Genomic DNA, 25,591 nt, shown 5'->3' on the forward strand with positions numbered 1-25,591 from the left:
GCTTTCCACATGATATTTGTATGTTTCCCCCTCCTTAAGAGGAGAAAAGAGCAGGGACACAATCATTTTTATTGAATAAAGTTTGCCGTTCATTAAAGTTGCTCTGGCTCGCCTGTGCAAGTGCTGACCATTACATCATGCGCCCTGAGGGTTGGGCTGGAATAGAGAAAAGAAGGCGAAATCAGCAAAAATAAAAGAGTCTTCCTGACTTGAATTGAAAAATGTTCTTGTTTTTTGTTAAACACCACAAATTTGCAGGGAGGCTGGCAAGTGTAATAGCATCCTGAGCATATGCTACCTCAGAAGCACAAAGCCCTCGCTTAAAGGAATACACTCCAAATGTGCACTTGGAGCCCCAAGATTTATTCAAATAAAGCAAGGTTCCAAGCCATTCCTTCCATTTTTAAGTTGGTTTAAAAATTCTATTAACTAGGATTAAGTATGTACTCTGTGCTTTAATTGCAAATTAATTTTTAAAAATTCCCATGAGAAGAAAGAAGATGGATATCTTTTTAAAATTAAGGTGAGCTAAAGATTGGAGTAAATGAAAAAGAAGGTCCTGAGCCTAGTAAATTTGCTCTTTTTTGCTGCTTTACATCTGTTTTCTAAGAATTCAGCAATAATTGGCTATTGGTGATATCTGGTACCCAAGGTAATGTATAAACATATACTCAGATATTACAAGCAATACTATACTAGGGTTCCAGAGATGTAATGGGGACCATTACCAGGCTTCAGGTATTGTCTTCAATTCAGTGGCTATTAAATAGTCCTTTAATTTCAACCCCACATTATGTCTATTTTTTAAAATTCAGAATAACGTGAGTTCACTATGTATTTGTGGCCTGGCTTATAGAAGAAATAAAAGCAAAACCAAGCCCAGTGAGGCCAATCACTCTACTACTGAAGCGCTATTCTAATGTATTCTCTTATTGTGTGAAGGTTTTTTTTTTTTTTTTTTTAAGTATACAGATCTTAAATACCGTAGCAAGAAAGTTGATATGGTTTGGATTTCAGATGATAAACACTACCAAACGGTGTCATATTAAAATGTAAAAACTATGTATGCCTGCCACAGCCTCTGCCTGCTATGAATTTGGTTGTACGAATGTTTTTTTGACTTCTAAATCACACGTTTGCTAAAATGAGCTCTGCTAGATATCAGTTTGCGCACAGGCACAATGTGTCTCAGTCAGATTCATAAAACAGATAGCTGAACTATACTTTGACTTTTGACATCAACAATCTGACTTCAATATTTCTCCACAAAAAGAGATTCCTGACTCTGCGCTGTTTCAATGTGATGGATAGCTTTTCAGCTGCTGACAGCATGGAACATAATAAATGTATTCATCAGCATTGGGGGCTGCATATCCCCATGTCTTAAGTTTTACAGCTAGTGGCTTTGAAATGCCACCCAGAAACACCTGCAGCACTGCCTTGTCTCTGCAGAACTGCAAAGCCACTGTGAAAAAATATTATTATAAAGTCGTCTGTATATCAGCGTTTTTGTGCTAAACAACCTTTTAATTGCCTACCCTCTAATTTTTCTTTGCCTGGAAACACTTGCAGACACATATTTTAATTTAAGCTGCTCTGTTTGACTCCTCTGATCATCTGGGTTTTCATTGTCATTGCTTCACAATAATTTAATGTCATATATAATGGCATCAAATTGGGGAAGGCCCTAAAAGCTGCCAATCCAAAGTGATCTGAATGTCCTCGTGTACAAGTCTAGATAAGCCTGACTTGTTTGTGCCAACATTATTCATCACATTCTGTGTCTAACTGGGCCAGTGTTCTCCTGCTCTTGCATTTTCAAATCCTCTTTCAACACACACTGAAGCGTCTTAATCGCTAGATTTTCTATACTACAGTTAACAAAATGGTTGCAAGCATGCATCTGCACTCAAAATAAAAAAGAGTATTATGATGATGCTCACCACGTCACTATCTAAACACTTTACCATACTGCTCTTTTACTTAGTTCTTGTTAAACAAACCTCATTTTGTTTGCTGCTGGAAGAGTAGAGTTGGACCACATGGGCAATTCAACATTTGTTTTAGATTTTCATTTAATAATATTACAGAGAGCCAACTATTGTTAACGAAAACTTATTTGTGAGGCTACTGCAAAGCTGATCATATATGTCTTCTTGGGAGAAGAGATTTATTTTATGGCTAATTAAAAGTTTCTAAAGATGCCACGGATTTTTTGTGCAAATTAAAATTAATTAGAGTTATTAAGGAGCCATGAAAAGAAGGATTTGAGAAATAGTGAGAAATATTATTTAAACCCTAATGGAATTCAGTGAAACCCACAGGTCTATTACAGGCCCCTGATTTGCCAGGATCACTGCAGGGAATCTAACATTAATAAGCACACTGGTAATTAAATCATTTGTTACTTTGTCTGTAATGTTGTAATGTTTCAGTGATACTCTGTCAGAGCTCTTTGTGCAGATCAGAGCTAATCAAAGGTAATCAATTTTCAGCATTTGAGAAATCTGTAAATGATTATACATTCATCAGATCATTTAGTGGAGTGCAAGGAAAGTGCAATGCAATTAATCTTCCTGCATGAGGAGGAATTACCACCACAGAATTCAACAGTTATAATTAATTTCATTGTCTTGCTGTGAATTTTGATTGCTTTTCTTTGGACTGTATAGTACAAATGATGATTCATTGCAAAGTATTTGCAAAGCAAACACACCAGTGTGCTATGCAAATTAAAGTAGCTGTATAACAGATAGGTTTCAAACTTCCTATTTACTCAGGATTGTTGAGTACTAATTTGCCAAATAATAATTGCTTGTTAACTTTATACACTCTTCCCTTGAATATCAAGATTGGTAACCAACATAAATAGAAAGCACGTGCTATTTTCTATCTTATGGTATGTATGCAAAATACTAGTTAGCACTTATACTTGCCCGCTTTACCAAATAATGTAAGAATTAAAAATGGATATTTACTCCTTAAATCACTTGCTGTTTACTTCACTTACACAAAATAGACAGCAACAATAGATAATAATGGAAATTTACTTACAAGTATGTGTCGCTTTTTCCAATATTCTGGAAAGCCATGAACTTTTAAAAGACACACTTGAAACATTTTATTTGTAGAATCTTTTGGTAGCTTATTGCTGTTTCATTTTTTTTTTACAGAGTACTTAATTACTGGGACATAGCAGTGTGCTACTAAAACTTGCCGTCATTACACACTTCCTACATAATCCCATTGAGTTTCCCTACATTTTGTTTGTTTGAAAATATACTTAAAGAATCAAAAAGTGATTCAAATATGATCTAACAGTCTATCTCAAGTCCATCTCATATTTTATGATAAAATGAAATGGTTTTTAAAAATGAAATTAAGGCTGATGACAAACAATCAAAAAGTGTATAGCTCTAATGCTGTTTGCCAAAAGACTCTAATTCATGTAATAATTAAGATGTACAGCACAAGTTCTCTTTCTTTAAATCACTTTGTTAAATCTAAGTCTCTTATGTTTCCCCCCAAATTAAACTTTTCTAAATGTTAAAAATCAGCTCTAATTCTTTCCATACATTTAGATTCAAGAACATGAAACCCCATTTTAACATTTCTTAATCAAGAAATTGAGGTATGTTCTTGAATCCTAATTGAAAACCAATATAATATATTACATTTCCCTGAAATATATTCTGTGTGTGATGCTACTGAGGCTTTTCTAGAATGCACATTGAGGAATAAGTAATTTTTCCCATATGTTATTTTTTTAAACTGTGAATTAGCTTAAATGAGTTCAAATTATTACCTGCTGAAAGCAGAACAGTTACTTCAGGTCTCTTCTATTCTGAAGAAACTAAAACAATAAAACAACAAAACTAAACTAGGTTAGCTGACTAAACCAACCCTTTCCAAATAATATGGAATTAAAAAATAAAAGTGTTTTTATTTAAAATCATGGTAAGGTAAATAATACTAAGACATAGACTAAAATAATACATAAAACATAATAGTAAACTACTTTAATTTTTTGCCAGAGAATACATTAAATTGCCCAGAAATCCAAAAAAGTAAAATGGCCTAATAATAATATGGCCTCATTTTGACTTTGCTGCCAAATCAATAGGGAAACTATGGACAAAGTCTTTATAGATTCAAATCCATCATATATTGGAAAATATTTGTTCAATGTGGAGATGCAATGAGTGCTTCATTCAGAATTTTGATTAAAAATATTAAACAAGACAAATAGTATAGCAGTGTGCAGAATTCCTTGTTTCTTAGTCTTAAATGTAACAATATTGTCCACTTTTTCATAGTGATTATTTCTTTTAATTTATTCAAGTTGCTCCATTTTTGTCTTTGCTGGTATCTTCTATTTTAATGATTTTCCATTGTTCCTAGGACCAAGAATTTCTATTTTATAATTCTCTCCACTCTTCACATTTGATACAGTAGGCTGGTTTCAGTTATTGCTTGTTGGTTCCAGCAATTTGTGTGCTCAATATAGCTCAATTAATTTAAAATTATTTGAACTGCCAATCACAGAATATTTACTTAAAAACTGGTCAGCTCAATTGATCTGTTTCATACTTTTTTTAAGCTTGGGTCAACATATCTTACTTAATTTGATCATATTGAAAATTTACTAATAAAATCACTTGGGAAAATATAATGTCCTTGAGTTAATATAGGAAATAAAGATATAAACCAAAGATGGGAGAAGAATTTATATGTATAATGCACCATGTTTGGTATGAGGATCATGGGCTTGGTAGTGAAAAAGATTTGGTTCAGATCCTGGGTCAACTTTTCCAAGTGGTGTCATTTTGCAAGATTTTCCTTACATAAACATTCTAAGTATCCTCCTATGCAATGTACAATGGGATAATAGAAAATTCACTTTGGAATTCAAACAAAGTCTTAGAGAAATGGAAATAATAGGAACACAATTTCCTTACATAAACATTCATGAAATGGGAATAGTAGTCATTTTCAGAAAGTTGTCTTATTGGAAATGTATGTTGAAATGACTAGCGCATAGTAGGTATTCAAAGAACAAAGGCAGTTGTTATGATCCACAATGGTGGAAATTTTGGGAGAGAGCAATAATTTGGAGTTTCATACATAAATATAAACCAGTTTGACTTTTCCTTCATATTGACCTCTTTGTTATAAATGTCAGGTAAACAAAAACGAAATGTTATTGATTAAAGAATTTGAAACACATAGTTTGGGTTGGGGAAATAGATTCTATGGACTTTTTCATTCATGATTTCTGTAAGGTTTTCCTTCCTTTTCAACTAATACACTTGTATGACTCCAGGCTTCTATTTCTGCATGCTCATCAACTTAGGTCTCTTGCATATCTGTTTTTCTGAAGTTTCTGTAGGGCTCTTGAATTACATCTCCTTCATTGGCATGAGCACAGGGAAATTTGAAAGGATAAAAATATTTCAATGATCTCTACTACCTAATTTCAGTACTATTTTAATTAAAAATAAATAGGAAAGTTATTTCTTGGATTTCTCAATAATTTAGTAAAGCAATGATTTTCTGGATAGGATTGTAGATCCGACAGTCAGTAACTTTTGGCTCATTACTAACTAATTTGAAAAACTCAGCCAAGGGTCAGTATCAAGTAATCAAAATGCAACCTAAATATTTTTAAAGTAAGAATATCTCTAGAAACATAATTTTTTGTGACATAGTTTCTCAACAATCCTTGGATTGTTGTTTTGTAAATAACATATAAAATTTTCTAGTTTGACTGAAAGTGAAAAGACTTTGTAAGTAAAAAATAAAGCCAGGACAAATTTATAAGATTAGAAAATAATCTAAGTTTTATTTTAATAATATCTCTTATTTACCATTCATTTTAAAATTTGATGAGACGATATTTATCCAGTGCAATATTTGAAGAAACTTGATAACAAAGTAAATATTAACAAAATGTTTACTGAATGTTTGTTGACACATAATTTTCACAGTGCGTATACTAGTTAACAAAACTTTTTCCCTTTTTCTATTTTTCAAATTCAGAAAGACTAGTTTTACTTTGCTGTACAGCTAAGTGACTCTCAGGAATTCTCAACTCTAATAATTAATGAAATGCAATTGGAGAATGAGCAGTTATATATTCTTGGTCGATTTTGCAAATGTTGTCCTACTCTTTTAAAACATTATTTGAAAATTCTCTTTGATAAAAGATGGAGAGCACTATAAATAATCTAACTGACTTAACGGATAAGGAAAAAAGAAAAAAAAACTCGATAGTTTCTTGCAATATCATAATTTATGTGAAGCATGTAAAAAAAAGCTATGCATACATAACACCTTTCCTGTCTGGCTTCATCTGTATTCATTTGTTGTCAAAACAGGTTTCCATATTTAACTTCTTTTTTTGATTATGCCTTTTCCTTTATTTCATGGAATGATATGTTATTATCTCTGAAGTGTAGATTTCTGCCAAGTTCTATGCACTTCAGTGTTAAGAGTATGGCCCACAACTCTGGGAATCTTTGTTGAAGCTGTAGAAATAAAATGAATAGTATAAAAGCTTGATGGCATCTGTGGATAGGAAACTCATTAAAGGCCCCAGCCCTCTGTTTTATTTCTAACCACATTTTCCCTGTGGGATTTCAATGTCTTGCAGGATGAAACCAGCAGGACTCATTACTTACAAAACAATGTTTAGAGTCCTTTCGTGGTGCTGGAATGCTTCTGCCAGTCAGGTAAAGAACCTAGGCCTTTATCCTTTCGGGGACAATGCCGGCCAGCTCACAAACTGCTTGGAAAAGTCATGCCTTTGAATGTAACTGCAGGTGCTGCTCCCCAAAGGCTGTTGGTTGGTACCCTCCTATGCAATGTACAATGGGATAATAGAAAATTCACTTTGGAATTCAAACAAAGTCTTAGAGAAATGGAAATAATAGGAACACAATTTTGAGACTTCCTCAGTTTTTCCCACGAACTATGGACCATGACTAATACCCTCAGGGCAAAAAACATCCATTTGCCTTTAAGGGATGTATACAATTCAGTGTTTCAGATAAGTAAGTTTCATGACCTCACCAATTTTGTAGCTTCCATTCATTCGCTAGAAAATAAATTTAAGCAAGAGAAGAAGGCATGTTTTAGGATGGAACTTTGAGACACCAAATCTAATAAAAGATCATTGCATTTGATATATTGTTTTTTTTTTTCCTTCTTCTAAAAAAATCATTTCTTTAACTGGATTCCCTAAATCAAATTAGTATAGTTCTCGCTGAGTTCCCCGTTCTCTTTGGCAATGTGGCCAGTGGCATTTTGGAAATATTCTTAGAACTTGTAAAATTCCTGCAAGAATAATAAGGCCCTTGCCATTGTGGAATCAAAGAGATTCAATCACTTAAAGTAGTACTATAGGCTTGTCAAGTGGAATTGCTTTTACAGATTTGCTGAATAACTCATCCATAATGGCTGAAAATTTCAGCCATTTTGTTAAAACATCCAAGGCAGAAGAGATTAGTGCGCACTATAGAATAGCATATGTATAATCACGAAGAAGTTTAGACCACGTCTGCCCTGTGAAGTACCATTTAAACATTCCAAGCTCTAGTCACTGCATGTGGAAAACAATGTGAGTTATCTAAAAAATAAAGTGTGACTTGTCCTTTGATAGCTGATGAGACTTCAATAGCATTTAAGCTTGGCAAAATGTATTTCTAAACAAAGTTGCTATCTTTACAGCTTATCTTTATAGAGAAGAAGGTCATATGGAATTTGGAGGGAATTTAAGAGAGTTAAATGTAGCAATCATAGAGAAGAAGTAAAACAACGAGAAAGTGCTAATCTAGTTGTTGAAGAATTATTATCAATTAAATTCTTAATAATGGTAGGCTAAGCTGACAACAAACATCTGGGTTATTAAAATGAGAAACTTGTATCTTTTTCTCTTTTAAACATTTTTTTTCATAATAGTGATGTGCTTGTTATTTTTCAATGGGTATGTATCAACTTCCAGTCTTTGGGCACTTAATTTCACAGTTTTACTTAACTCTGAAAATGAAATCAGGAAACAAATTGCCATTTTTATAGAGTATCCCTCAAGGCTGGTATGTTTTGCAGGAGCTATCATGAACGTAGCTTCTGGAGTGGGCTTGGGAGAGAGAAACATCATTTGAAATGTCAAATTCACTTTTACTTCCTATGCAGAAAATGTCAAGAATATTATACTTGACTTTGTATAGTCAAAATTGCAAATAAATTTCATGGAGTATAAATATCCCTCCCCCACCCATACCTTGACTTTTGGGAGTTAGATTTGGCTTAAGTTATATGTGACACACTCACAATAGAATAAAAGTCATCTTTAGCACCAACCTAAATTCATCTGTTATTACCTTGTTTAAAAAATTTAAAAAATCACGAAGAAAGATATTTAAATACTATATTGTTAACAATGATGTCACCTTGTAGGTTGAAAGAAATAATAGTGGAAAGAAGAGCAGATAAATATCAGATTATATTATGTTAGCGCAAATGCAATAGAAGGGTATTTTCTACTAAAAGCCAAGTGGTGAGAAATACAATAGATACAATTCATAGGCCCAGTTAAGCTAAATCACGTGGAATAGGAAAGAACTGATTTAGCTTCTCTCTTCCAAGAATCTCAAGCGTTTATACATAAGGAAATTATAAAATTGAGTCAGAAAGATGATAATTAATAATACCTTTTGGATTTCGCTGTTTACATAGCTTTTGCCAGAGATCATTCAATAGATCGGTTACACTACCAGGAATCCAAACTTTAAATTTTATATTCTTTTTATGAAACTCCTATATTCTCTAAAGCAAAGTTGCTTACATGGAAAGGATTAGAAAATTCCTCTTAAAAAATCACACAAAACTATTCTAGAAAAAATCAGCTAATTAACTCATCTAATGAGTCATTCAATAGTAAAAGCTGAATTTATTGATGTTCCAAAATATGCCAGCTATTACTGCCTCTTCTCCAAAATCATACTGAATAATTCTTTACCCATCCCAGTTAGCTGTGCTTAGAGGAGGCCAGTAAATAACACCATTCCTTTCTCTCCTTAGTTTAGGATCAATTAAAAGATAGGTGTTAGAAGCAGTTCAGCAGAGCTCTGAATACCTACTTTGTTATTGGTAAACTGGTGAAAATAGGACCTGACTCACACACTCAACATCACTCCATAAATAAACCTCCCACCCGGCCACAGGCAAGGCCCCCTAGAAACAGATATCCCTAGTAGGGCTGGAGCCTTCTGCCTAGCAGGGAGTGATTCTCAAGACAGTCTCCCCATTGACAGCTTGACCTAGGGAGAAAAACTGTGGGCTCTCTTCCTCCTGAAATTGCGACCCCTTCCAAGGGACCTGAGAGTAAAAGCTGTAGGGGTGCTCTGGGATTTCTGTTCTCTTAGGAAATAGAGGGCATATTTCCTCTCCTCTAAAGAAACAAGAGTGGGGAGTAAGTGTGTCTTCAACCATTGTTGCTTGACTCTTAGCTATGTTAATAGAACTGAAAAGTCTTATCTGTTCAGTATACTGATTTTCTCTTCCAGGTCATACTTCAGCTTTCTTTCTTTTGGGTCTGCTATTTTTTATTTCCAAATACATATGTATTTTTAAGTTGTCTAGATTATTTTGTGTGTATCTTTTTGGGGACTAGAGAGGAAGTTTTCTTGTTTTTTTTTTTTTTTTTTTTTTTTTTTTTTTTTTTTTCAAAATCTACATATAGTTTCTCATCTCTCATTCAACTGTGTATCTTTCTATCAGAGAATGTCCCAACAAATGCTGTACTAGGAAGATGTGTGTCTTTTTTTTTAAAAAAAGGATTTAATTATTTTTTCTTGAAAGGCAGAGCTACAGAGAGGCAGAAGCTGGGGAAGGGGGGAGGAGGTGGTCTTCCATTCACTGATTCACTCCCTAGATGGCTGTAAGGGCCAAAGCTGAGCTGACCCGAAGCCAGGAGCCAGGAGCTTCTTCCGGATCTCCGACACAGGTGCAGAGGCCCAAGGAGTTGAACTATCTTCCACTGCTTTCCCAGGCCATAGCACAGAGCTAGATCAGAAGTGGAGCAGCCAGGTCTGGAACCGGTGCCCATATGGGATGCCGGCACTGCAGGTGGCAACTTACCTGCTATGCCACAATGCCAGCCCCTACATTTTCTTTTGAAAGAGGTCACATATTTAGGTTTCCATGGTTAGGTCTTAATAAATCATGATATGCCTCTCTCTCTTTCTCATATTTTTACAGGCTCCTCCCAGTTCCTGTTCTCATTACTGAGTTGTATAAATCATATATCAGTTTGATTTAGGAAAGTAAACGTATTTGAGTAAGATGTGAATTCCTACTACTCCAAAATAAATCAGCACCAAATGAAATCTGTGCATGCCATTACAAATAGGCACTGCATAAAACCGATGTCTGTTTTTCACGTATAGAGGCCTGTTACTGCTACTCAGAGTGGCCCCAGGACTGTTGACATCAGAACCATGGAGGGATGCATCTGTTCCAGCCCTCCCGAACCAGAACCTAACTTCCAGGTATTTGGTGGGCATATCAGACTTTTGGAGAAGTGATGGTTTGTGCAATTTTTTCTCCCAAAAGGTACCTGTTACTCAAATGTTTTTGAGCACTGGAGTGGAGAGATAATGGAGGCCTATTGTTCTGTTCATGTGGTTATCAGGAGTACATTTGTCTAGTAATGGGACAGTGTGTAGATGCATAGGTCCTTGTAAAACAGTCCAGAATGATGAACAACCCAAGAACATCATGCAAACAATATGGACTGTCGATCTGGATTTGGGCTGGAGCACCAGTTTCACCACATACCAGCTCCACCACATACCAGCTCCATAAGCGCTGTAAGCTCCTTGACCTTTGTCAGCCTTATGTTCTTGTGTGTGAAGTTGGGAAAATACCGCTGACCTTTTAGATTTGTCGAGAAGATTACATTAAGAACCATACGGGAAGCATGTGACACACTGTAAGGAAATAATACATTTTAGTTCAATTTCCCTTCATGTTCTACAAGTGACAAATGTCCTTAGTGATTTTAATGGTTTCAGATTTAACATCGAGACTCCACAGCAGCCAATGTGAGAAAAGTGGAGGGAGGGATGTTTGCTCTTCTCTACATGAGCCCTTCCATTGCTGAGCAAGGGTCATCATATTCTATTCTGATGCAGCTGGACTGCAGGTAGTTTTTGTGTATTGGTTATTGATTAGTCTCACAAAAACCTTATTCAGGGGGAACTGTCACTGTATCATCTATTTATAGGTGACAAACTTATGTAACCTTCCCAAGGTCAGGCAGCTTGGAAGAGTTCTGAGAATCAAACCCTGTGCTCTTTTTCAGGAGTCCACATTATTACAACCGTGTTAGACGCAGGAATGGAAAGATTCAGCCACTTTCTTTCTGTAATGACCAAGGACATGTATTTTCAGGTTGAGAGGCGATTCTAAATTTGTGAAGATTCTGAAATGAACTGACACATACAGGTGTAGCTGCCTTAGCTCCACCTCATTTTTTTTTTTTTTAATTTGACAGTTGAGTCATAGACAGTGAGAGAGAGAGACACAGAGAGAAAGGTCCCCCTCCGTTGGCTCACTCCCCAGATGGCCCCACCGATCCGAAGCCAGGAGCCAGGTGCCTCCCCCGGTCTCCCATGTGGGCGCAGGGGCCCAAGCACTTGGGCCATCCTCCACTGCCCTTCTGGGCCACAGCAGAGAGCTGGACTGGAAGAGGAGCAACTGGGACAGAATCTGGCGCCCATATGGGATGCCAGTGCTGCAGGTAGAAGATTAACCAAGTGAGCCACGGCGCCGGCCTCTCCACCTCATTTTTTAGGGTAAGAAGCCCAATCTTCCATCCTGGAGCAACAATTTCTTTCCATTGGCAATTAAATCACTTCATCTTTCCTACTCACTTGGGAAATAAGTAGTTCTGGTTTTAGATAGCTACTTTAAAGAAATCTGGCTCAACCATCAGTGGTGGTACAGGAAAAGATGGGAGCCACAGCTTCTCTGCAGCAGGGGGCTGTCTCCAATGGCTATTTGTGGAGAACACTGGTGAATTTGTGCTCAGTTTGCTTTTTTGACCCATTCATTGAAACTATTATTATTTTCAAATATTATAGACAGATATATGATTTATGCATTACAGTGTTCTGTCAACGCCTTGAAAGTTTTAAAGCTATTTTAAAGAAAACATAAATAGCTTGAATGATTTCAAAACTAAGACATTCACTTATTCATCAATTCATTCACTCATTGATCCAACAAACAGATATTGTAACTCTTTGTAGGCACTGAATCTTACCATCAGCTGTGAGCACACAGCAACAGTAAGACCAACAACATGCTTGCCTCCATGGAGCCTATGTTACCATCACAGGAGTCAGAACTTGTGCACGGGCGATCAAGGCGTTGGTGTCCAATTTCATCATTCTTAATCACTTTCAGCAAATGATGAGACAAAAGACATAGAAGATGCAATTTAGTAAACTGTACAAAACTTTTCAATCTAATGAATAAGAGAATTAGTGGTAGCTTTTACTGGGTGAAAACTAGTGCACTTTGAGAGGCTTATATTTTACCATAATCAGATTCCATCTCAGAAAGCATTAAATGACAGTGATAGTTTAAATTAATAATTTCATTTGAAGCTGTATGTGATATAAATCAATTAACAACTAAATATAGGAGAAGGGTTACAAAGAGCATATCAAATAATGTCCAGAAAATATGATTTACAGCAAAAAATATATATGAATCCATCTATTTATCTGACTACATTTTTAATATATAATAAGGTTACTATTTTTGATACAATTCAATGCTTAACCAGATGCTATAACTAAATTGGTAGAATGAACCCCTTAGTCACCTAAACTCCAGTAGAAACTTTTGAAGAGCAGTTTGATTTGGAACTTCCATTATTATTATTCTCTGGAAAAGTAGTATTACACATTGCCTGAAGAAGGTGCTCTTAGTTTTACTTCTTATCCAAGAACCTTACATTTTCTATTTTAAACATTTCTTTTCCATAATTCCTGACATTTAAATTCATCATTCATGTCTGTGACATGTTTTCATATTATCATTTAATATCAATGTCAGTACTAAACAGTAATAAGGGTGCAAACATCTGTTGTTTACTCTGAAATGATTAGCTTCCATATATAATAATGAAAATTTACCCTATTGCAATAATGTTTAAAAAACCTTGCAAACATTTTGGACTTTGGTGATACCTTAAAAAGGCAGTGGCAAATCAGTTACATAAATTTCCCTATTATCTCTTAATAAAAAAACAACAAAATCAAGAACACTAGGCTAACAGTAAGTTCATTCCAGATAGTGTTTACAGTAAGAAGAGAGTCTATTCCATATATGCTTGCTGTTGTCTAACTTTAAGGCTCAGAAACACTGCAACCCAAGTGATGAAATCACCCAGATTCCTGGTGAGCAGGGCCTATCAGTTTACTGTCCTTTCCAAGTTTGCTGCTTGTTTCCTTGGTGACATTTAAGGACAAGATAGTTGATAATACTGCTGACTTTAAGCTGAAATTGAAACATCTGGAGGAATCACATTTCGTTGCCTGGATAACCTTAATCTTTTTTTGAAATTCTGCTCAGACATCATTTTCTACAGCAATCCTTCCCTAAACCCATACGTTAGGCTAAATGTACCCCTTTGAAACTCACAGCACCAAGTGTGTACTCCAAACACAGCACTCACCATAGTATTGTAACAGAATCATTTTTTATGTGGAAAATTTCCATTAGAATGTAAGCAGAGGACCAGACTTATTATCTTTGTATCACTGGTGTCTAATACAGCAGTATTATGCCTGACCATGGAAATGGGCCGAAGTTGGACAAAATTACAAGAGTTTAGAATATTGCATCATACAGTGTGCTAGGGAGCCCAGGATGAACAAGATACTTATTTCCCTTAAGATATAATTTTATAATAATATAGGTATCAATAATTACTACCAAGAATATGTGTACAGGCTGTTGAGGAAATCAAAAGGGGTGATTTAATTTGCAGAAAGGAAAGGGAACGTTTCAAAAGAGCTAATGTGGGAATCAAATGCTCATCGATTACTTCTAGCATAAGAGAGCAAGACAACTTTGGGAAATAGAAAATAGCTAAGTGAGTATTGAGTTCAGAGTTTTATTTAAATTAAGAGGCACAGATACACAAAGAGATGAACAGTCAGAGAACAAGAGAGCTCCCATGAACTGTGTCACTTCCAAATGCTCACAATGGCCAGGGATGCGCTGAGGCTGATGCTCGGAACCAGGAACTCAATCTACATCTTCAACATGGGTGGCGGAATCCCAATTACTTGAGCCATCACTGTTGCCTTCCAGGGCCCACATAAACAGGATACTGGAGTCAGAAGTCAGAGGCAGTATCAAACTCAGGCACTATGATAGGGGATGCAGGTGGCTTAATCATTAGGCCAAATATCTGCCTCAAGTTTAGGATTTAAAGACAATGCAGAAGATTGATGGGAGTGAGAACAGGACAGAGATAGTTTGAAATGCCAAATATTTTAACCTTGAAAATGAGGAATCATTGAAATAGTATAAGTAGAGGAATACTAAAGTAAAATATAAATTTGAGAGGGGTAATCTAGAGCAGCAGGATGGAAGATGAATATTGGGAAGCACAAACTGCAGGAAGGAAACAAGAACAAGATATTAATCCAGCACTAAGATATGAGAGTCAGGGATAGATCAGAGATACGTTGAATAGTCAAAATTAATAGGACCTGGTGAATTAACGGGTGAGGTACCTGGCAAGGTAAGTTGATTTTGGGTTACCTGTGGGATAATGAAAGTGACACTCATTGAGAAAATCAATGCATGAGGATGAGTTCAATTCTGGGCCAGGTATGTTTGGGGAACATTTTTGATAAGGAAGAAGTCCAAAAGGCAGTTAGGTATATGGGTCTGGAGTTCAAGGCTGAGGACCATGGTAATGATCCAGATTTCGAATTGGCCTTGCCAGATAATGGTGTGGGTATTAGAGTTGACACTGACAATTTCCAAACATGTCCTTAGAACGTTTTTGCACTTTCTTCATTTCTTTTTTCTTTCCTTTCCCTTTCCTTCTTTCTTTTTTCTTCCCTTTTTAAAGAGTTACTGATTTGAGAGGCATAACAATAGATAGATGATAGATAGATAGATAGATAGATAGATAGACAGACAGACATATAGAGGTCTTTCATGTTCATTACCCAAATGGCTGAAACAGCCAGGTGCAGTCCAGACAGAAGCCAGAAACTGCAATCAGATCCCACACATGGGTGGCAAAGACCCAGGTACTTGGGCCATCTGCTGCTGCCTTGCTAGGTGTACTTGCAATAAGCTGAGTCAGGGGGCCAGCGCCGTGGCTCACTTAGTTAATCCTCCACCTGCAGCGCCGGCATCCCATATGGGCGCTAAGTTCTCGTCCCCGTTGCTCCTCTTCCAGTCTAGCTCTCTGCTGTGGCCCAGGAGGGCAGTGGAGGATGGCCCAAGTGCTAGAGCCCCTGCACCCACATGGGAGACCAGGGGGAGGCACCTGGCTCCTGGCTTCGGATCGGCGCAGCACCGGCTATGGTGGCCATTTGGGGGGTGAACCAATGGAAGGAAAACCTTTCTCTCTGTCCCTCTCTCTCTCTCACTGTCTATAACTCTACCTGTCAAATAAAAAAAATAAGCTGGGGGATTCAATCTGGCACCTTGATATAGGATGCTGGAGGCACAAGCCCACTGTGCCATAATGCAGGTACCACTGCACTTTCTATTTTCATCTAGCGTCAACACCCAAGCTCCCTTATGGTTTGTGTCTAGTGATCTGAACCTTTGAAAGGCTACTCTCAGTTACTGTGGCTGCTTTTTCTACAGGCTTGGAATGATGGGAAGGTCTGGTTATTTCAGTCACATGGAGTGTATATTAGACAATGACCAACCGATAAAGAATAGGAGGCCAGCGCTGTGGCTCAATAGGCTAATCCTCTGCCTTGCAGCGCCGGCACGCCGGGTTCTAGTCCCGGTTGGGGTGCCGGATTCTGTCCCGGTTGCCCCTCTTCCAGGCCAGCTCTCTGCTGTGGCCCGGGAGTGCAGTGGAGGATGGCCCAGGTCCTTGGGCCAAGCACCCCATGGGAGACCAGGAGAAGCACCTGGCTCCTGCCTTCGGATCAGCGTGATGCACTGGCCGCAGCGCGCCGGCCGTGGCAGCCATTGGAGGGTGAACCAATGGCAAAAGGAAGACCTTTCTCTCTGTCTCTCTCTCTCTCTCTCTCACTGTCCACTCTGCCTGTCAGAAAAAAAAAAAAATAGGCGCCAAGATCTCTTGCCTCCAGTTGAGTCTCTTTACTCAGAGTTACACCTTAGCTTGGTTAGTTTCCATTCCTGGTCCTGCTTCCCTACTCCAACGATGATCTCCCTGGGAAGTAATGTTTCAGTGTTGTCTACCTAAGACATGTCATGCATAAAACCACTCAAGTAGAGTATTTAAAATGAAAAGGAACATATCCACCAAAGAAACCTGGAGGATATCATGAGATAAGAGTCAACTCTGAAAACCATGACCCTGAATTGTACTGTTATAGGTAGAGTGATCTTTCACGTTGAATAAGCTCCTTGCAGAAAAGATACTTTTGTGACACTATGAAATTCCTGCCACTGAAAAATGTAAAGAAATGAGGTATTACCTGATGAGACATCCCTATGTTGCTATTAGTAAGGATGCTGACAGGTGTACCTTGGCCATAAAAGGAATGACTGCTAGAGTAGTGTTAAGTAGGTATCATGTATTTATTTGTTAGGGAATAAAAAATGTAATACTGCAAATATGTGAAGGAGTTATCATTTTGTTCTCCCTTTTCACTGGGTGATATCTTTCTGTGTAAATAAATATAGGATATGGATAATTCTTAACGTTAAAAAATAATAGACATCTAAATATGGCAAATATTTATGGAGTATTATGGGATATTTCATTATGTGCATACACTTTGCAATGTCCAACCAGGGTAAATATATTTATCTTTTCAAACAATTAAACTTTCCTTTATGTTGAAAACAGCCAAAATCTTGTCTTCTGGATTGCTTTCTTTTCTTATAGAGAAACATATAGCATGTTAAAATTATCTATATTCAGTCTACTGTGCAACAGAATCCTGGAATTTGGGTCAAGTGTTGTGGTGCAGCTGGTTAGGCCACTCTTTGAAATGCCCCTATTCCATATTAGAGTGCCAGTTCAAGTCCTTGCTACTCTGCTCCCAGTAATATATCTTGGGAGGCAGCAGTTACCTGGATGGAGTTCTGGACTCCTGGCTTCAGCCTGGCTCAGCCCTGGTTGTTGTGGGCATTTGGCAGGGGTGAGGAGAGAGGAGTAAAGCAGTAGATAAAAGATTCCCTCTCTCTCTCTCTTGCTCTTGCTCTCGCTCTCTCTCACTCTCATTCTCTGCCTTTCAAGAAGATGAAAATAAATAAGTAAACTTAACAAAAAAAAATCCTAGATCTTTTTATTCCTATGAAGCTGTAACCTAGCACCCATTACTCAACTCTTTCCTATCCCTTCCTCCACCTCATTCTTCCCTCTCTATAGTATCATTATCTTTTAAAATTCATGAGATCACCTTTTTTTAGACTCCACATATGAGTGAGATCATATGATCCTGCTCTTTATTTGCTTGACTATTTCATTTAATATAATAATGACCTCCAATTCCATCAGTGTTGTTGCAAATGGCAAGATTTCATCTTTTTAAATGACCGAGTAATGTATCATTTTTCATATGAACCACATTTTCTTTATCCATTCATTGATGGATGAACAACATTTTTCTTTGTTATGAATAATGCTTTGAGGAACAACCTAGCACACATTGTATTATTGATTATCTTCTCATCAGGGAAAATGTCTTCAAGTGGAACTTGTTGGTTAAAAGGTAGGTATATTATACATTTTGACACCAATAATTGCATGAATTTTTATTAACTTGGTGGACTCCATATATTTTTGTTCATAATTTATAACTTAATGTTTCTTTAATTCAACATTATCCTTGTGGTTAGACCCAATTTCTACTTGATAACAAAAATATTATCTACTCAATTTTAGGTTAAAAACAGCCTAATAAAGTAACCTTACACTTACTTAATTCAGGTTAAGAATTCTTCCATGTGGAGATCTAAATTTGTCATTCTGGATCTCTTACCATTTCATGTCGGGGTCAATTCTGTGTTCCAAGTGGCTTATGCACCTGCCACTAAAGCTAGGGTAGAAAGAGTATGTCCTCACCTGGCTCTGTATTGGTTCTGCACTGATATTTTCCCCAGATGTGATTTATTGAGGCTATACCTCGTCACCAATGGCATGTAGTGTTTCTTCAATGATATCCAATCTGAGGTTTTAATTGAATCCTGCTTAGATTTTTGTCATAGCTAATTTTTCTGAGATGCCATGTTGTCCTCAGGTTTCTTGTTGGAAGAGTAACCATTCCTGCATCCCATCATCCTGGCTCCAGGGCCCATGAAATAGTACATTCACATTCTCTCTCTCTCTTCAAATCTTCCCATTCCACTTGACACATGAGAACTTTGACTACTCTCCTACATTGATTGGAGAACATAAGCAATTCTAGGAAAAGTAGCCAGTCTAACCATTTCCCGTTCATAGACTTTTTTGCATGATCTTAACGAGGAACAAGAATGGAAGATCACTAGGTAATTTCGAAGATGTTAAACTTAAACTTGATGAAATTAGTTAAGCTCTGAAAGAACACCCAAGGTGAAAAAAACTGACTATGGAGAAATTTCAGGCAGTGTTGAAATGAAGGCAAGAGGTCATGAACTTCTAGTGGAAAAAAATCAGCAAACACATGACATTTTTTGATTATTGCTCAGTGATTGCAAGGAGTTACAGATGGGGAGAAAAGAGGAGGGGGGACTGGAAGCTTAGGGATGTCAACAAAATAGTAAGAGCAAAACAGTAAATAAGATAGATAGGTAAAAGGCTGTGTTCAGAGACTCTGATCTTTAATAGCCTAAGAGTACAAAGTATCTGGGTGATGAAAAACTATGGGAGAGTTTGGAACAAATAATTGATAACCAATAAATTGAGGATGTCAAATCACTGTCAGACTAGATTTTTGCACGGACATGATAATCAAAATTGGGGTGGAAAGGAAGATGAATTTTCAGGTTCTGAAGTGTTCAAAAATATGGGAAGGGGCTGGTGTTGTGGTGCAGCAAGTTAGGCCTCTTCCTACAATCCTTCCAAAGCAGAAAGCTGGGTCAGCCCTGGCTGCTTTGCTTCTTATCCAGCTCCCTGCTAATGCATCCAGGAAAGTAACAGATGATGGCCCAAGTTCTAGTGTCCCTGCCACCCATGTGGGAGACCTAGCCCTGTCCATTGTGGCCATTTGTGATGTGAACCAGTGGATGGAAGATCTCTCTTCATCACTCTGTCTTTCACATAAATAAAAAATTCTTTAACAAAATAAAATGAAAAGACAAAAATATGTAAAAGCAGTTATTGGGACTTGAATGGAATGAAATGAAACAAATGTGTCATGATAGCAAGAAGGTAAAAGCCTGAAGAGAATAGCAGATTTGATAAGAGAGAAGAAGACAATGATCTGAAAGTGAAAATCAGAAAATTGGAGATGAATTAATCTCTATCCCATTCCCCAGCTCCAGAGATACAACACAGGGAAAATGATTGGAAGGCCAGACTTCAGTGAGGACAAGAAAGTAGAGGTAGTTCATCTGGCAGCTGTTTCAAAAGCAGCAAGAACAAAGTAAGTGAGAGTACAGGAGAGAATGAAAGGCTAGTGTGGCTTGTATTTTGGATGACAGACAGGATTGGGAGAGAAATTTGGTTGACTGTTCTGAAAAGAATTTTCGTATATAACTGCTTGCTGTTGCTAGCTGAAGTCTCTGGAGCTTGTAGACCTCTTCTTTTCCTGTTAGCGGCCAAGGCCACAAGGGGTGACTTGGTTTGAAGTTCCACACAGAATATTAATGCAAATACACTTTGAGGACTAAATCCAGAGTTATGTGTTGGTCTTGTGTACATAGTTCAAGTATGAAATACAAATGGTATTCACCCTGGGGGAACAAAGTAGTTGAAATTCAAATGCAAAGCTAGCCGAAGAGTGTTGAGTGTCTTGGGTTGTATGGTTTAAGTAGCAAAAATATTATTAAAGCCTCCAAAATGCATCTTTCCCAAAGTGGATAATAATGGCAGCAATAGAAGTAGTCTATTTCATTTAGAATCTGAGGATTATAAGAGAGGGTGAAGTGAACAGAAGCCCTGAAAAACATCACAGTGAATTTGTCTAATTCTATTGATATTGTTGTTCTTAATTCTTAGCTTTTTAGTTATCATAGTAAAACTGAGTCCCAAATATCAAATTAGGAAAGGAAAAAAATGCATAATAAATAGAGCAATTAAGATACTGATAAATGCCAGCAGCCCTGTTATTTTCTTGTTATCATTCCCACTTCCTCAAGAGAGGGACCGTAATATCAAGCAGGTATAGGTGCTTTTTCAAGTTACAATTCTGTCATTTGAGGGTGCAGTGAAAAATCTCAGTCTTAGGTTGTATCTTGGCTTTGCAATTCTGTTCTGTCTCTAATCAGTCATTTCCTGTTTGGTGTGAGTTAACAGTTCCTTTGGTGGATTTTGTATTTTTTTTTTTCTCTGAGTCATCTTACTTGATAATGTCAGCCATGGGCTTACTGGCACATGCTGTATTGTCAATCTGTGATTCTCACTTTGGGCCATTTCTGTTGCTTGTGTCTCTTTTACTTTCTGTTTCTCTTTGGTCACCATCCCCTATTTTAGGAGCACTCAATCCACGTGCAAAGAAATATTATAGGTTAATCTCAGCAGGATGTGTGAGAAAGAGACCTTAGAAACAGGATGAAACTTGGAGTGTCATAATTCTATTTGCAGAGACTTGATCCTTGCTTACATGGACCGATCACAGTTGCTGAAAAAAAAATAACTCTGTGATATTTTCATGGATTCAGCCATATGGCACCACCCTACCTGAACCATCATTCTGTTTTCCCTTACAGACAGAGAGGAATGTAATATGGACATCCTGTCTGACTACACAGTATACAAACTCTTTACCTAATGTTGCAGATGGGTTTCTTATATCCAAGGGACTGTTTATTAATGTGGATATTTTTCTCTCACTTATTTACATATTGCTCAGAAGCCTGCCTACAACATGGAAATGATTTGCATGCATCTCATTTCTTAGGAGTAAAGCACACTCTTACACAACAGGGCACATCAATTCTCAGGGAGGCAAGTCACTTGGGGTCTCCATTCCATGTTTTGTGGGGGCAGTGCCATAAAAATTATAGAGAGGTGTTTAAATGCCTGAAAGTAGTAAAGTGTGCCAGGCAGGAAGGAGTCTGAGGAAGGGAGGGTAGGTAGAGGGAGCGAAGGTCTTGGAATAAGGCAGCCTAAGAAGTATTCCTGGCTTGTTATTTACCACCCATGCAGTCTTGGTAAAGACTGAACTTCGATTAGCTTAGTTCCTCACCTGGAAAACAGGAAAAATGGCATGCAACATATAGAGTTGTTGTCACGATTTGATACTATGCATGTATGAGCAAATATGGGGTTGTTAAAAGTATTTGCGAATTATTATTATCTATGTTATCTCAGGACAGGAATATTGATGCTTCCAGGAAGTGAAGAGACCTTTCTTTGTCTCTCTCACACTAGAGTTCTTTTTTTTTTTTACCTTTATTTAATGAATATAAATTTCCAAAGTACGACTCATGGGTTACAATGGCTTCCCCCCACCATACCGTCCCTCCCACCCACAACCCTCCCCTTTCCCACTCCCTCTCCCCTTCCATTCACATCAAGATTCATTTTCGATTATCTTAATATACAGAAGATCAGCTTAGTATACCTTAAGTAAGGATTTCAACAGTTTGCTCCCACACAGAAACATAAAGTGAAAAATAATAGATGATTTTTTTAAATGATGATGAAATCAGATCAGACCTATTTTCATGTTTAATCCCAGTGAGAGTCAAGTTGGGAATTGATAATTTCTTTTTTCTTTCTTTTTTTTTTTTTTACAGAAGATCAGTTTAGTGTACATTAAGTAAAGATTTCAATCGTTTGCACCCCCATAGAAACACAAAGTGAAATATACTGTTTGAGTACTCGTTATAGCATTAAGCCTCAGTGTACAGCACATTAAGGACAGAGATCCTACATGAGGAGTAAGTGCACCGTGACTCCTGTTGTTGACTTTACAAATTGACACTCCTGTTTATGGCATCAGTAATCTCCCTATGCACCAGTCATGAGTTTCCAAGGCTATGGAAGCCCCTTGAGTTCTCCGACTCTTATCTTGTTTAGACACGGTCATAGTCAAAGTGGAGGTTCTCTCCTCCCTTCAGAGAAAGGCACCTCCCTCTTTGAAGACCTGTTCTTTCCACTGGGATCTCACTCACAGAGATCTTTTTGCCAGAGTGTCTTGGCTTTCCATGCCTGAAATACTCTCATGGGCTTTTCAGCCAGATCCGAGTGCCTTTAGGGCTGATTCTGAGGCCAGAGTGCTATTTAGGACATCCGCCATTCTATGAGTCTGCTGAGTATCTCACTTCCCATGTTGGATCACTCTCCCCTTTATTTATTCTATCGGTTGGTGTTAGCAGATACTAGACTTGTTTATGTGCTCCCTGTGACTCTTAGTCCTTTCATTATGATCAATTGTGAACTGAAATTGATCACTTGGAATAGTGAGATGGCATTGGCACATGCCACCTTGATGGGATTGAATTGGAATCCCCTGGTATGTTTCCAACTCTACCAATTGGGGCAAGTCAGCCCGAGCATGCCCCAAATTATACATCTCTTCCCTCTCTTATTCCCACTCTTATGTTTAACAGGGATCACATTTCAGTTAATTTTCAACACTTAAGAATAACTGTGTGATAATTACAGAATTAAACCAGTGATATTAAGTAGAACAGACAAAAAAAAATACTATGAGGGATAATGTATTAAGTTGTCCATTAGCAGTCAGGGCTATGCTGATCAAGTCACCATTTCTCATAGTGTCCATTTCACTTCAGAAGGTTTCCTTTTTGGTGTTCAGTCAGTTGTCACCGATCAGGGAGAACATATGGTATTTGTCCCTTTGGGACTGGCTTACTTCACTCAGCATGATGTGTTCCAGATTCCTCCATTTTGTTGCAAATGACTGGATTTCGTTGTTTCTTACTGCGGTATAGTATTCTAAAGAATACATATCCCATAATTTCTTTATCCAGTCTACCATTGATGGGCATTTAGGTTGGTTCCAGGTCTTGGCTATTGTGAATTGTGCTGCAATAAACATTAGGGTGCAGACCGCTTTTTTGTTTATCAATTTAAACTCCTTTGGGTAAATTCCAAGGAGTGGGATGGCTGGGTCGAACGGTAGGGTTATCTTCAGGTTTCTGAGGAATCTCCAGACTGATTTCCATAGTGGCTTGACCAGTTTGCATTCCCACCAACAGTGGGTTAGTGTCCCTTTTTCCCCACATCCTCGCCAGCATCTGTTGTTGGTAGATTTCTGCATGTGAGCCATTCTAACCAGGGTGAGGTGAAACCTCATTGTGCTTTTGATTTGCATTTCCCTGATTGCTAGTGACCTTGAACATTTTTTCATGTGCCTGTTGGCCATTTGGATTTCCTCTTTTGAAAAATGTCTATTGAAGTCCTTGGCCCATCTCTTAAGTGGGTTGTTGGTTTTGTTTTTGTGGAGTTTCTTGATCTCTTTGTAGATTCTGGTTATTAACCCTTTATCTGTTGCATAGTTTGCAAATATTTTTTCCCATTCTGTCGGTTGTCTCTTCACTCTCCTGACTGTTTCTTTTGCAGTACAGAAACTTCTCAATTTGATGCAATCCCAATAGTTGATTTTGGCTTTGACTGTCTGTGCCTCCCGGGTCTTTTCCAGAAATTCTTTGCCTGTGCCAATATCTTGAAGGGTTTCTCCAATGTTCTCTAATAACTTAATGGTGTCAGGACGTAGATTTAGGTCTTTAATCCACGTTGAGTGGATTTTTGTGTAAGGTGTAAGGTAGGGGTCTTGCTTCATGCTTCTGCACGTCACACTAGAGTTCTTAAAGTGTTTATCCTCAGTACTGTCAAGCAGTACATGATCATTCTAGGTTTGTTTCATTAACTGCAAACAATTTCTTCACGTGGAAAACATTTAATGGCCTACAAAGATATTAACATTTAAGGAGACAAAATCAAAATTTTATAGATAATATTCTAGCAAGAAAAGAAACATAACATGAAAATAAATATAGATCTTGTCACTCTATTTTGTGTCAAATCTTTTGGTTTAGAAGTGGAAAATTGACAACAAAGAATAGAAACATTGTTTGGGTCAATTTGTTCATTTTTATACACTGCCTTCCTTCAATAGAGTGTTAACCTACCTAAGAATAGAGATTTTGGGGCCAGCGCTGTGGCATGGTAGGTTAATCCTCTGCCTGCGGTGCTGGCATCCCATACTACTCCTCTTTCAGTCCAGCTCTCTGCTGTGGTCTGGGAAAGCAGTAGAAGATGGCCCAAATCCTTGGGCCCCTGCACCTGCATGGGAGAGCAGGAGGATCCTCCTGGCTCCTGGCTTCGGATAGGCGCAGCTCCGGCCGTTGGGCCATTTGGGGAGTGAACCAAAGTAAGGAAGACCTCTCTCTGTCTCTACCTCTCACTGTCTGTAACTCTATCTCTCAAATAAATAAATAAAATCTTAAAAAAAAGAACAGAGATTTTGTCTATTTTATTACTTACTAAAAATCTGCCTGATGCCTAGGAGAGTGTCTTTAACATAGTAGTTGGTTAGTATTCATTGACTAGATTTTTATTTGTCTCCATTATTTATATAGGGAGAAAAGCTTATAATCGTATATTTTCTTCTATTTGTCCTTAGAATTATAAAGCCCATGTACCTTTATAGTCAGGATTATCTTATATTAGTATTTATTTTTATTTTTTAACTGAAGTATTTGTTCTTCTGCTATTAATTTCTATTCTGTCACTTGGTTAAATAGATAATCAAACAATGCAACCTTCACATCTAAATTTGTTTCAGTCAAAACTCTAAAAGTTGGCTATCCATAATAGTTTAGTTAATGTTTTTTCTTTGTTTTATCTTTGTTGTCTTAGTAAAGTTTTTTTTAGCTGCTTCTATATAGAAAAGACTTTAGCTAGCACAGCAAACTAAACCAAACTATGGTTTAGTTGTGCCCAACTGTGGCTGGCACAGCAAACATGTGGATTTAAGTCCACATGCATTACTTGATTGCTTGACCCTGGGCAAGTTCTTTAAACGTTTTGGCCACTAGTTCCTCAGAGAAAAAAGGAGAAGATTCAGTGAGATGATTGTGAAATTTTTTATGTCGCTAAAATTTTTATGAAACACAAACAAGTTAGGCTAAATCTGATTAATTAAAAAATTAAATATAGCATTTGCACTAAGACAGGTTTTTCCATCACAATAAGCTCTTTGAAATAATAGCAAAGTCTCCC

This window comes from Oryctolagus cuniculus, chromosome 12 (genome assembly GCF_051225735.1).
Source record: "Oryctolagus cuniculus isolate XC-2025 breed Fujian yellow rabbit chromosome 12, ASM5122573v1, whole genome shotgun sequence".
NCBI lineage: Eukaryota > Metazoa > Chordata > Mammalia > Lagomorpha > Leporidae > Oryctolagus > Oryctolagus cuniculus.